The sequence below is a fragment of the Mus pahari genome, chromosome 13 (assembly GCF_900095145.1).
Source record: "Mus pahari chromosome 13, PAHARI_EIJ_v1.1, whole genome shotgun sequence".
In the NCBI taxonomy this organism is placed as follows: domain Eukaryota; kingdom Metazoa; phylum Chordata; class Mammalia; order Rodentia; family Muridae; genus Mus; species Mus pahari.
Genome location: NC_034602.1, coordinates 27,253,699 through 27,263,737, shown reverse-complemented (window position 1 = coordinate 27,263,737; position 10,039 = coordinate 27,253,699). Strand labels below are relative to the sequence as shown.

The 10,039-nt window shown below is 43.3% G+C and overlaps 1 protein-coding gene across 3 annotated transcripts in view; it reads right to left on the bottom strand.

The window, feature by feature from the left end:
* Nsd2 (nuclear receptor binding SET domain protein 2) overlaps window positions 1–10,039 on the bottom strand; it is a 76,956-nt gene extending 66,917 nt beyond the window's left edge. For 2 of the 3 annotated variants that reach the window (XM_029545185.1, XM_021210236.2), the window contains exons 1-2: window positions 9,953–10,039; window positions 9,100–9,169 (exon numbers count right to left, since the gene is read on the bottom strand). The gene's annotated coding sequence lies outside the window, so the exon portion shown is untranslated. The remainder of the gene's footprint in view (window positions 1–9,099; window positions 9,170–9,952) is intronic. The other variant, XM_021210232.2, reaches the window with a different exon arrangement.

Sequence of the window (10,039 nt, the reverse complement as noted above, 5' to 3'; positions counted from 1 at the left end):
GTGCTCTTAACCACTAAGCCATCTCTCCAGCCCCCGGAATATGTATTCTTATCCTGTATTGAGCTGACACCCAAAACCCCTTCTATTTCTGCTCCAAATCAATCCATAAGGAAATTTTTCCTGATGCCATCCCTAGTAATATACCTAGATCTTTCCTTCAAGAGTTACAGTTTTTGTTCTGAGAATTCTGAAAACATAAAATAGCTCAGGCAGAACCACATACTCACACTATCATCCACTAAGCCAGTTCTTATCTAACCACACACTCATCCTCTCTCCTGTCAAGAGTGTGAAATAAATCCCAAACCGCAAATCATTGTTAGTAAATGTTTATATAAATGTTTAAAAAAAAATAAAAGTTCTGGGCTGGAGAGATGGTTCAGCGGTTAAGAACACTGACTGCTCTTGTCCTAAGTTCAAATCCCAGCAACCACATGGTGGCTCATAACCATCTATAATGAGATCTGATGCCCTCTTCTGGGGTGTCTGAAGACAGCTACAGTGTACTTACATATAATAAATAAATAAATCTTAAAAAAATAAATAAAAATTCTTGTGTCACTTATAACAACTCTATCAGAGAATTTTTTAGACATTTTATCCTAACAAATATAGACATTATTCCAAATTATTTTTATTTGGAATGATAAGGCTAGAGTCTGAACCCAGGGCCTCTAAAGCTCTATTACTGAGCTACATCCTTAGCACTCGGTACTCTAATGTCTAATTTCCTCAGATGGGATAAATGGTATTTAGTCATGTCTTTTGCTAACAAGACACAGATGCAAATAAACCCTACACATTGTTGGTGTAATTTCAACCTCTTGTCATCTACAGTCCTCTCCTGTCTTTCCCTATAGAAGAAAACAGGTTGTTAGTCTTGAGGTTCCTATCCTTGCTTCTGCCACTGGCCGTCCTGTGACATAATTAAAGACATTCCTCTCTCCTCAGTAGCTTTATCAGCTGTTAAACATGGATATTTCATCAAATTTGAGGTTGATTTTTTTTTTCCTCCAAGATTATCCCACAGGTTTTCAAAAACAAAATCTTTTGTCCTTTTTTTTAATCCTGCTCACAGGGAGGTCCCTAAACTTCATGGGATAAAAGACAGGGTTCCAGCTTGTTACTGTCACAGGGCTAATCTCAGTTATTTCTTCAATAAAGAAATATTAGAATGCTGGGAGATAGCGCCAATTGGTAGTAGTGTTTACACAGCATACAGGAAGCCTGGGGCTCAATCCCTAGGACCACATAAACTGGATAAGGTGGTATATACCGCTAATCCTAGCACTTGAGAGATTAATGCAAGAGGACTGGAAGTTCTAATAATAATAATAATATGAATATGAATATTATTGTTTTATGTAAGATAATGTTAATTATAGGCCAAACCTACTCCATCTTGGGACTGGCCTCCATCTTAAAGAAAAAAAGCCCGAAAACCTGACCTGCAGCAGAACCATGCTGCAACCATGTACCCATATACCATGTATCCCACAGCTTGTCCTTGGCCAGAGTCACTGCCTAGCTACTTCCTAACAACAGTTAATCAGAGATTAGTCTGATTGTTTCAGATGTACTTTCAGACCATTTGTGATTGTATATGGTCTTTCTTCAGAGCACTTACCTGCTGGCTTAAAGTCATTCTATTAGATGCTTGCCAGACTGGACATCCTCTCCCTGGCTTTTATTTTCCTACAAAAACTTGTCCCGCTGAGGGTTCAAGGCTGCTCTGCCTTCCCTTCCTCTCCTGCTGTATCAGGGTTGGGTTGGGGGAAAGCCCAAGCCTGAGCTTACAATAAAATAAAGAGACCCTAATGCTATTACATCAGAAACGGCTCCTTGGTGGTCTTGGTGGTTCATGAACACTTCCTGGCACAACATTAATAAGTGGCACAGCTGCCTTTAATCCCAGAACTCAGGAAACAGAAGCAAGCACAGGCAGGGCTACAAAAAAAAAAAAACCTTGTCTGGAAAAACAAAACAAACAACAAAAAAGTGGCACTGGATTACTTTCTGGAGTCAGTCCACTCTTTCCTTTCCAATGTAGATTAGAGGATTGACTAAGGTCATCATACTTGTACAGCAAGTATTTTTACCCAATCACTACCCAAGGATGTGAAGTTCAAAGTTATCCTCTGCTAGTTCAAAGCCAGTCTTGACTACATAAGACCCTATCAAGGAAGGAAGGAAGGAAGGAAGGAAGGAAGGAAGGAAGGAAGGAAGGAAGGAAGGAAGGAAGGAAGGAAGGAAGGCAGACAGACAAGGAGGGAAGGAGGCAAGGAAGGAGGGAGGGAGGAAGGATGGATGGATGGAAACAATCAATCAGGTAGGTAGGTAGAGAAATAAATAGTCCAGTAAGTAAAAGCACATACCAAGCAAACCTAACAGCCTGTATTCCATCTTTGGAAGCAAAAAAAAAAAAAAAAAAAAACTGTATACAGGGGAACAGATGTGGTGGTACCTATAATCCCAGGTAAGCAAATCTCTGAGTTTGAGACTAGTCTACATAGTGAGCTTCAGACCAGCAAGGGTTACATAGTGAAATGCTGTTTTGTTTTTTAAAGCTAGATACAGTGGCTCAAGTCTATAATCCTAGCACTCTTTACAGGCATGAGAGGAGGTAGAGACAGGACAACCAACTGGAAGCTCCAGGGCCAACTAGATTGATGTATGCAGAGCAAACAAAACAGTAAAGGAGACCTTGCCTCAACAAGATAGGAGAGAACTCATCTCTAAATGTACCTGCTCTCATATGCGCACGCACGCACACACACACACACACACACACACACACACACACACAAAGAACAAGAAAAGAGGAAGAAGAAAAAGAGGAGGAGGAGGAGGAGGAGGAAGAAGAAGAAGAAGGAGGAGGAGGAAGGAAGAGGAGGAGGAAGAGGAGGAGGGGGAGGAGGAGGAGGAGGAGGAAGAGGAGGAGGAAGAAGAAAGAAGAAAAAAAGAAAAGAAGAAGAAGAAGAAAGAAGAAATGAATGGCAGGATAGTTGGCTATGGTGGTACATGTCTACAATTCTAGCACCTGGAAACCTACGCTAGATCAGTCCATCACAAGTTGAAAGTCAGCCTGTTATAACACACCAAGTTCCAAACCACCCAGGATTATACAGCAAGACTGTCTCAAAAAAACAATAAATAAATAAGAAGGAAAGGAAATAAAAGTCATAAGTATAAAGCTGTGATGGCCTTTGCCCCTTCTACCCACTTACAGATAGGCTAAAAATTTTTCCTGAGCAGCAGAACAATAATTTCCCAGGCCCTTCAAAAGCCCAATCATTTTCACCTAAAGCATAGTGACTTCAGGCAAGTTACTTAACTTTATCTTGAAATTTCCTGCTGTGATGTTAAGATGAAATAAAGAAGACTTATAGGGGCTGGAGAGGAAGGGCCTCAGTGGTCAAAAGATCTTGCAAAAGACCTGGATTCTATTCCAGAATCCAAATGGTAGCTCACACATATGTTAAACTCCATCCCAGGGTATCTAACTCTCCAGTGTCCTCTTCTGACATCCTTGGCACCAGTCACACCTGTGATGTATCTATATACATGCAACCAATACACTCACAAACATGAAATACTAAAGTAAATCCAAAAAATAAAAAAAATAAAAAGCATGGAGGTGGGAGTACAGCACGGATTCAGGAACAGGCGGATCCCTGAGTTCCAGGTCAGCCGGGCCTACAGACAAAGCTCCAGGACAGCCAGGACTACACAGATAAACTGTTTCGAACAGAAAAAAGAAAAAAACTAATAATTTGCAACTCAAAAACTGTGTAGAAGGGCCAAGATTCACATAGTAGGAGAACTGACTGACTCCTGAAAGTTGTACATTTATCCCTACATACCAACCACAAGCCACATGTCTCTCTCTCTCTCTCTCTCTCTCTCTCTCTCTCTCTCTCTCTCTCTCTCTCACACACACACACACACACACACACACACTTTCTAAGCTGTAGAGAGCGAAATTCTACACCAACACTAACCTCTAATCTTTAAAAAGGAAGCAACACAAACCTATTTCTAATTGAAAAATAAAGTCTAAACCCACACAATCCTGTGAAATAGACATTCTTAGGAAAGTATCAAATAATACCCCAAATCTGACTCCATTTGTTAACTGAGTCCCTTCTACACCTAGGTACTAAAGATACCAAGGTACCAGTCAGGATCCTCCCTTTGAAAAGCCAACAAGGACAATATGAAAACCTGGGCAATGTACTGGAGGCCCTACACAACACCATGACAAATCTGGCACAAGTACAGTTGGTATATCTGGGCTTTTATTCCAGATATGCAACACCAGTGAAAGCAAGCTTCCCAGAGACAAGAGCTGAACCATCAAAAACCACCACAGGGGACTGAAGAGATGGCTCAGCAGTTAGAGACTTGCTGGTCTTCCAGAGATCTAGGTTCAGTTTCAAGCACCAGCATAGGGCTCGCAATGTAACTCCAGTCCCAGAGATCTAATAATGCCCTCTCTGGACACACACATAATGCATGCACAAACATGCACATGAAACACCAATACACATAAAAATAAAATCTAACAAAACAAATAACAATAAAAAAAAATTTTAAACCACACTGAAACTCCAGAAATAAGCCAGGTTTATCTTAAGTGAGATGGGCAGCATCTTGGGACAACAGATTGACTAGAACGAGAAGACAGGGAATCCTCTAGACCTAGAGATTCTTCTGAGTAGCAGGGAACACCAGGATAGATCCAGGGTACTTTGCAAAACAAAGACATCAAAGCCTCCTTTCAGAGAGAACAAAGGTAGGTCACAAACTAGGCCCCTCTTCCCTCTGGTTTACAACAAAGGTAAAAATGGGGCCAGTATTAACCAATTTTCATACTGTAATTATCATAATATCTGTGCCCCTCTCCTCTTTATCTTTCCAGCCTGTAAAAACCACATCAGGGATCCAAATTACAGTTCAGCAGGATGCTTGCCACCTGACAACCTGAGTTTGATTCCAACAGCTCACACAGTGACAAAGAGAACTCCTGAGAATTTCTGCTAACTACCCTCTAACATCCACATGCACACCATGGCATGAGTCTAGGCATGAACACATACATGCACACACAAAAATAAGTAAATGTAACTTAAAAACATACACATCAGCTCTTCCTCTTGCATCTGTCGTTTCTTCCTACCCCCACCTCTTATCATATCTAGTACTCTATTCTAGTCCTAATCTGCAGGCCTCCTCACTGACCTCTCCCACCAGTCCTTGGCTCTCCTCTTTTCTCAAGTATGTTCACACAACCTCCTTCATCAACAGCACTTCATCATCATCATACAAGCACTGAATGATGGTTCATTCAAATCACCAGTGCATATCTGCCAGTCTTCAGGTACCATTTTAGTTACTGAGGATGAAAACTAAAAGACCAAATCCCCACCTACACAGATTATCAATGGAGACAGGAAAGACAAGCAAAACACATAGAGCTATGGAGAAAATGCTAAGACTGAATGAAATGCCAGACAAGTTAAGTGTGTTTGTTTTTTGAGACAGGGTCTCACTATATAGGCCTGGCTGATCTAGAACTCACTAAATAGGCCTGGCTGGTCTTGAACTCACTAAATAGGCCTGGCTGGTCTTGAACTCAAGAGATCCTCCTACCTTTGCCTCCTGGGTGCTGGGATTAAAGGAATGAGCCACCATACATAGGATCAAGGGACTATTTTAAACTAGTAAAATGGGTAAAAACCTCTGAGAGGATAAAAATCAAGTCACACAGACACTTGGAGAATACTACAGACAGAACAAACAGTACTCCAGTGGTCTAAGGCACAGCGGTGACTAGTGTTTAGAGCAAGCAAGAGATATAGCTAAAATAGATAATAATAGAGACCAGGAAAAGACGAGGGAAGTCACAAGTACTGAAATCTTACCTACAAGAGCCTTCCAAAACAGGTTGCTTCCAAAATAGAGGCTTCCTGTATAAGGCTCAAGTTAAGACATAACTGAAGGAAGAGTGAGTCCATGCACATATGGCAGAGCATGTATAAGCTGGGAAAGAGTAATAAAAATTAACCACGCAAAGGCTCAAGGGGAGGCATGGACAAAAGAAGGTAAGACGGGCTGACAAGACGCCTAAGCAAGTAAAAGTGCAGGCCTGGTGCCCTGAATTCAAACCCTGGACCCCAGAGTGAAAGAAGCCCTGAAAAATTGTTTACTGACCCCATGCACACAGACAGACAAATAAATAAAAGACAGACGGGAGAACCAAAGAAATTACATAGTGGTTAAGAGGGCCTGCTGCTCTTGAAGTAGACCTGAGTTTGATTCCCAAAATCCATGTGGAGAGGTTTATAATCACCTCTAACTCCAGCTCCAGAGGGTCAGATGCTCTCTCCTGGCCGCACTGGGCACTGGCCTGCACGTGCACACACACACACCAGACAGTCACATAAATCCTAATTTTAAAATATTTAAGATTAATTCATTACTTTATTTAGATGAGGAGTGTGTGTGTGTGTGTGAGAGAGAGAGAGAGAGAGAGAGAGACAGAGACAGAGACAGAGACAGAGACAGAGACAGAGAATATCATATACATGTTTGGTGCCAAGGGAGACCAAAGAGGTTGTTAGATCCCCTGGGACTAACATCAAAATCTTTTTCTCCCACAATGTTCTGTATAAATAACCATTCTTAGAAAAACTAACAAACCATACTGACAGTTTGTAAACATGGGAGTAATATAGTGCATAAGTGATTCCTTTTGCTTTTATACCTTAAATTCATTTTGCCTAGCCCAGTGATACAGAGAAATCAACGAGAAACAATAGAGACTCTTGCTCCTCCTTATTTGTTGCACTTGCAAACTTGCAATGTTTCAAAAACTATCTCCATTTAGCATCAGCAAAAACTAGCAAACTAATCCCTCAGCTACCACATACATTTGTTTGTTTATCACTGAGCTAGGAGAGATCAGAGAAAGGAAAGCCATAAGAAGTAAAATCATGCCTACAAGGGCCTTCCAAAACGGGCAGGAACCACAGGGCTTGGTTTCTAAGGTAAAGCTCAAGCTAAGATGTACTTAAAGGAGGAACTCAGCTCAACTCTCTTTCACATTCAGCTTCCTGGAATTTTTCTATTCCAACATGGCTTAAAGAGAGGCTAACAGGTCATATGCTAAGAGTAAATGGGTTGCTTATCCTAAACCATGTCCACTTAAAAGTATTTAACTAAACTTCTGATGCAAAAAAGTAAAAAGCAGGGTGCCCAAAACTAACAAGAGTACTGCGTTCAAGAATTTACCCAAAAGGTGAAAAAGCCATTACAAAGCTGTATGCTGTGCGATGTAGAATAATCAGTGGCCCAGACCCAACAACAACCTGTACAAAAGCCTGGAGTGAAGACAGATCACCACAAATTTGGGGAGAGAGATACTCTGATTATACTGAAAAAGAGAGTGCAGCCAGGAGACTAAAATACTTATATAAAATTGTATGTATTCTATAGTCTTGAGCAATTTGCCAGAAAGTAAAACACAATATTGGAATATGTAAACATAAAGACTTCATCAGACTAAAGATGTAACTCAGTAGTTGAGAACTTGCCTAATTCGCAAGGTCCAGGGCTCAGTCTTTATCAGATACACAAAATACTTGGGCATAGCCCTTCATGCTTCAAATTTCAGTACTATGAGGTCTGTTCAAAGTTCAAGGCCATCCTAGTCTATGCAGTAAGTTCTAAGCAGCCATAATGACTTACCAAGACCCTGTCTCAAAAAAAAAAAAAAAAAAATGTTTTCTATTACCATTAATTAAAGCACTCACTCAAAAAAAAAGTTATTTGATGAAATAAAAAGAAAAATAAACTCAAAACACATTCCTTTTAGCACAATTTTTTTTACATGTGCTATTACTTGGTAAGGAGACTCAATCCCTACAGCTCATATTGGACACTTTAACTAGCATTTCCTATCTTCTCACCAGCACATCTTAATCTAATTCCATCTACATTCATGTTTTACACTGAATTGTCAAAACTGTAAAAAAAAAAGGAAGTAACTAATTAGTTCCCATTCTGCCATGTGAGTAAACCTTGTTAAAGCCTGAGTACTTCTTGGAAGGATGTCTGAATAGATGAAAAGCTAGACTCCTTCCTTAAGGAACCCACAGGGTCTCTAATGCCTGACTCACTCTGCAGTTCTGACTTAAATCTTCTTTTGGTTCCTCACATTTCTGCTGGCAGTGGCTTAACAGCCCTGTATAGCGTGGTTGCACAAAAATAACCTAGTAATCTCACTTGTAGTCTTACTGTTTTTCTCTTTGTCCCTACAAACTTCGAGTTATGCCAGTTTATAACACTACAATGAATATATCACATCTGTGAACACATGAGAATTGTCCATTACTTTTTTAAAAATTCACTATATGCTGACTCTTAGAATCAGAGGCCAAAGGGGGAGGAGGATTTTTGTTCTGAATATGTAAGAGTTATTCACAAAAGCTTACACAAATTGACAAGCAAATATTAAGTCCACACACTTTGAGCCATCAAACCAAAAATGAAGGCTGCTGGGCAGAGAAGAAAATGGAAGGAAAGAAAAGGAAATGACTCAAAGTAAGCGAATGTACAAGGTGTGAATCCTCTTCATCTCTAGCCAACAGTTATGAGTTGAACTCAGGGAACTGGGGAATGGGAGAACACACAGAGCTGTGTTTACAGAACCTGCTCTCTCCATGCTACTTTCTGTATTTGTGTGTGTGTGTCTGTGTGTGTGTCTGTGTGTGTGTGGTTGTGTGGTGTGTATGTATCTATGTATACCATCGACCTAAGTACCAGAACTTAAAACATGAAAAATATGCCAGTTAAAAGTCTCAGCTTCTTAAGTGAGATGTTTCCTAACTTACTTTCTATAGTGATATCTTATTTCAAATACATAAAATAGAATTAACATCCACGCACGATCTTAGAATTCAATGCCTTTAAAAGTCAAGGCCTTCAAAGTCTGGGATTAAACCAGCAGTACTCAGGAACTTCTCTAACCTAATTCTGAACTCCCGCTGGTCTCTTTACGGGGTCCGTTATAAAATACACACCCCTCCAATTATCTACCTGAAAATGATTCCCGTCAGACCATCCGATTTCATACCGTTTCGTCGTCAATGTCAAACCACGTCCTGAGCTGAGAAGGAAGAAAAGCTCAATGTTGCGACGGGTCCTATGCAACAACCTCATCCATTTTCTTCTCACCGAAACTCAAACCTAACATCTTTTAAATGCCGAGATTTAAAACCAAGGCAGTAGCCGGCCGCTCGGTCGTCACGGTCCCGCTCGCCGCGCCCTGCGCCTTCTAGGCTGAGAGCTGCATCCCGAGCGAGGGAGCGCGCCCTGTGAGGCGCGGCCACAGCCCCGGGCGGGTCCGCGGGTCCAGCCTGCCTCGTCTCCACCTGCGAGGCCCCGGCGAGGGCCGGCGACCGCGGCGCCGCGCTGACCAACGGCCGGCGTCCCGAGTGTCAACGCCGGACGCTTCCGCACACAAAAAGCGCCCCTCGGTCCACCCGGCCGCCCCTCCCACCGTGCCACCCGGCCCCGCGCCCCGCGCCGCACAAAGGCTTGCTCGGCCCGCCGGGCGCCGCGGGAACAAAGGCGGCCGCCCGCCGGCCGGGCACAGGTGCAGCCCCGGCCAGCGGGCCCAACATGGCCGCGCGCCCGCCGCCCCGTTAGCCGTCGCCGGCCGTGCGCGTCCGACCGGCGCTTCAGGCCGCGTCTTCCCAGCCTCCCGATCCTCCACCCTCGCCTCAGGCCGCGCGTCCTCCCCCGGCCTGTCCCCGGCGCCCGGCCCTCAGCCCCTCCAGTCGCCCCCTCAGCCCCTCGGGCCTCGATCTCCCGGCCTCCCGGCCCGGCCTCCCTTCCCCAGCCAGCGGTTAGTTCCCGCGGCGGTTGGCCGGCGGCCCCAGTGACCTACGCTGCGTCGCATCCTCCGGCTGCTGTCCGGCGGCGGCTGTCCGGCGGCGGCTGCGGCGGCGACGGCGGGCGCGAGGCCGCGGAGGGC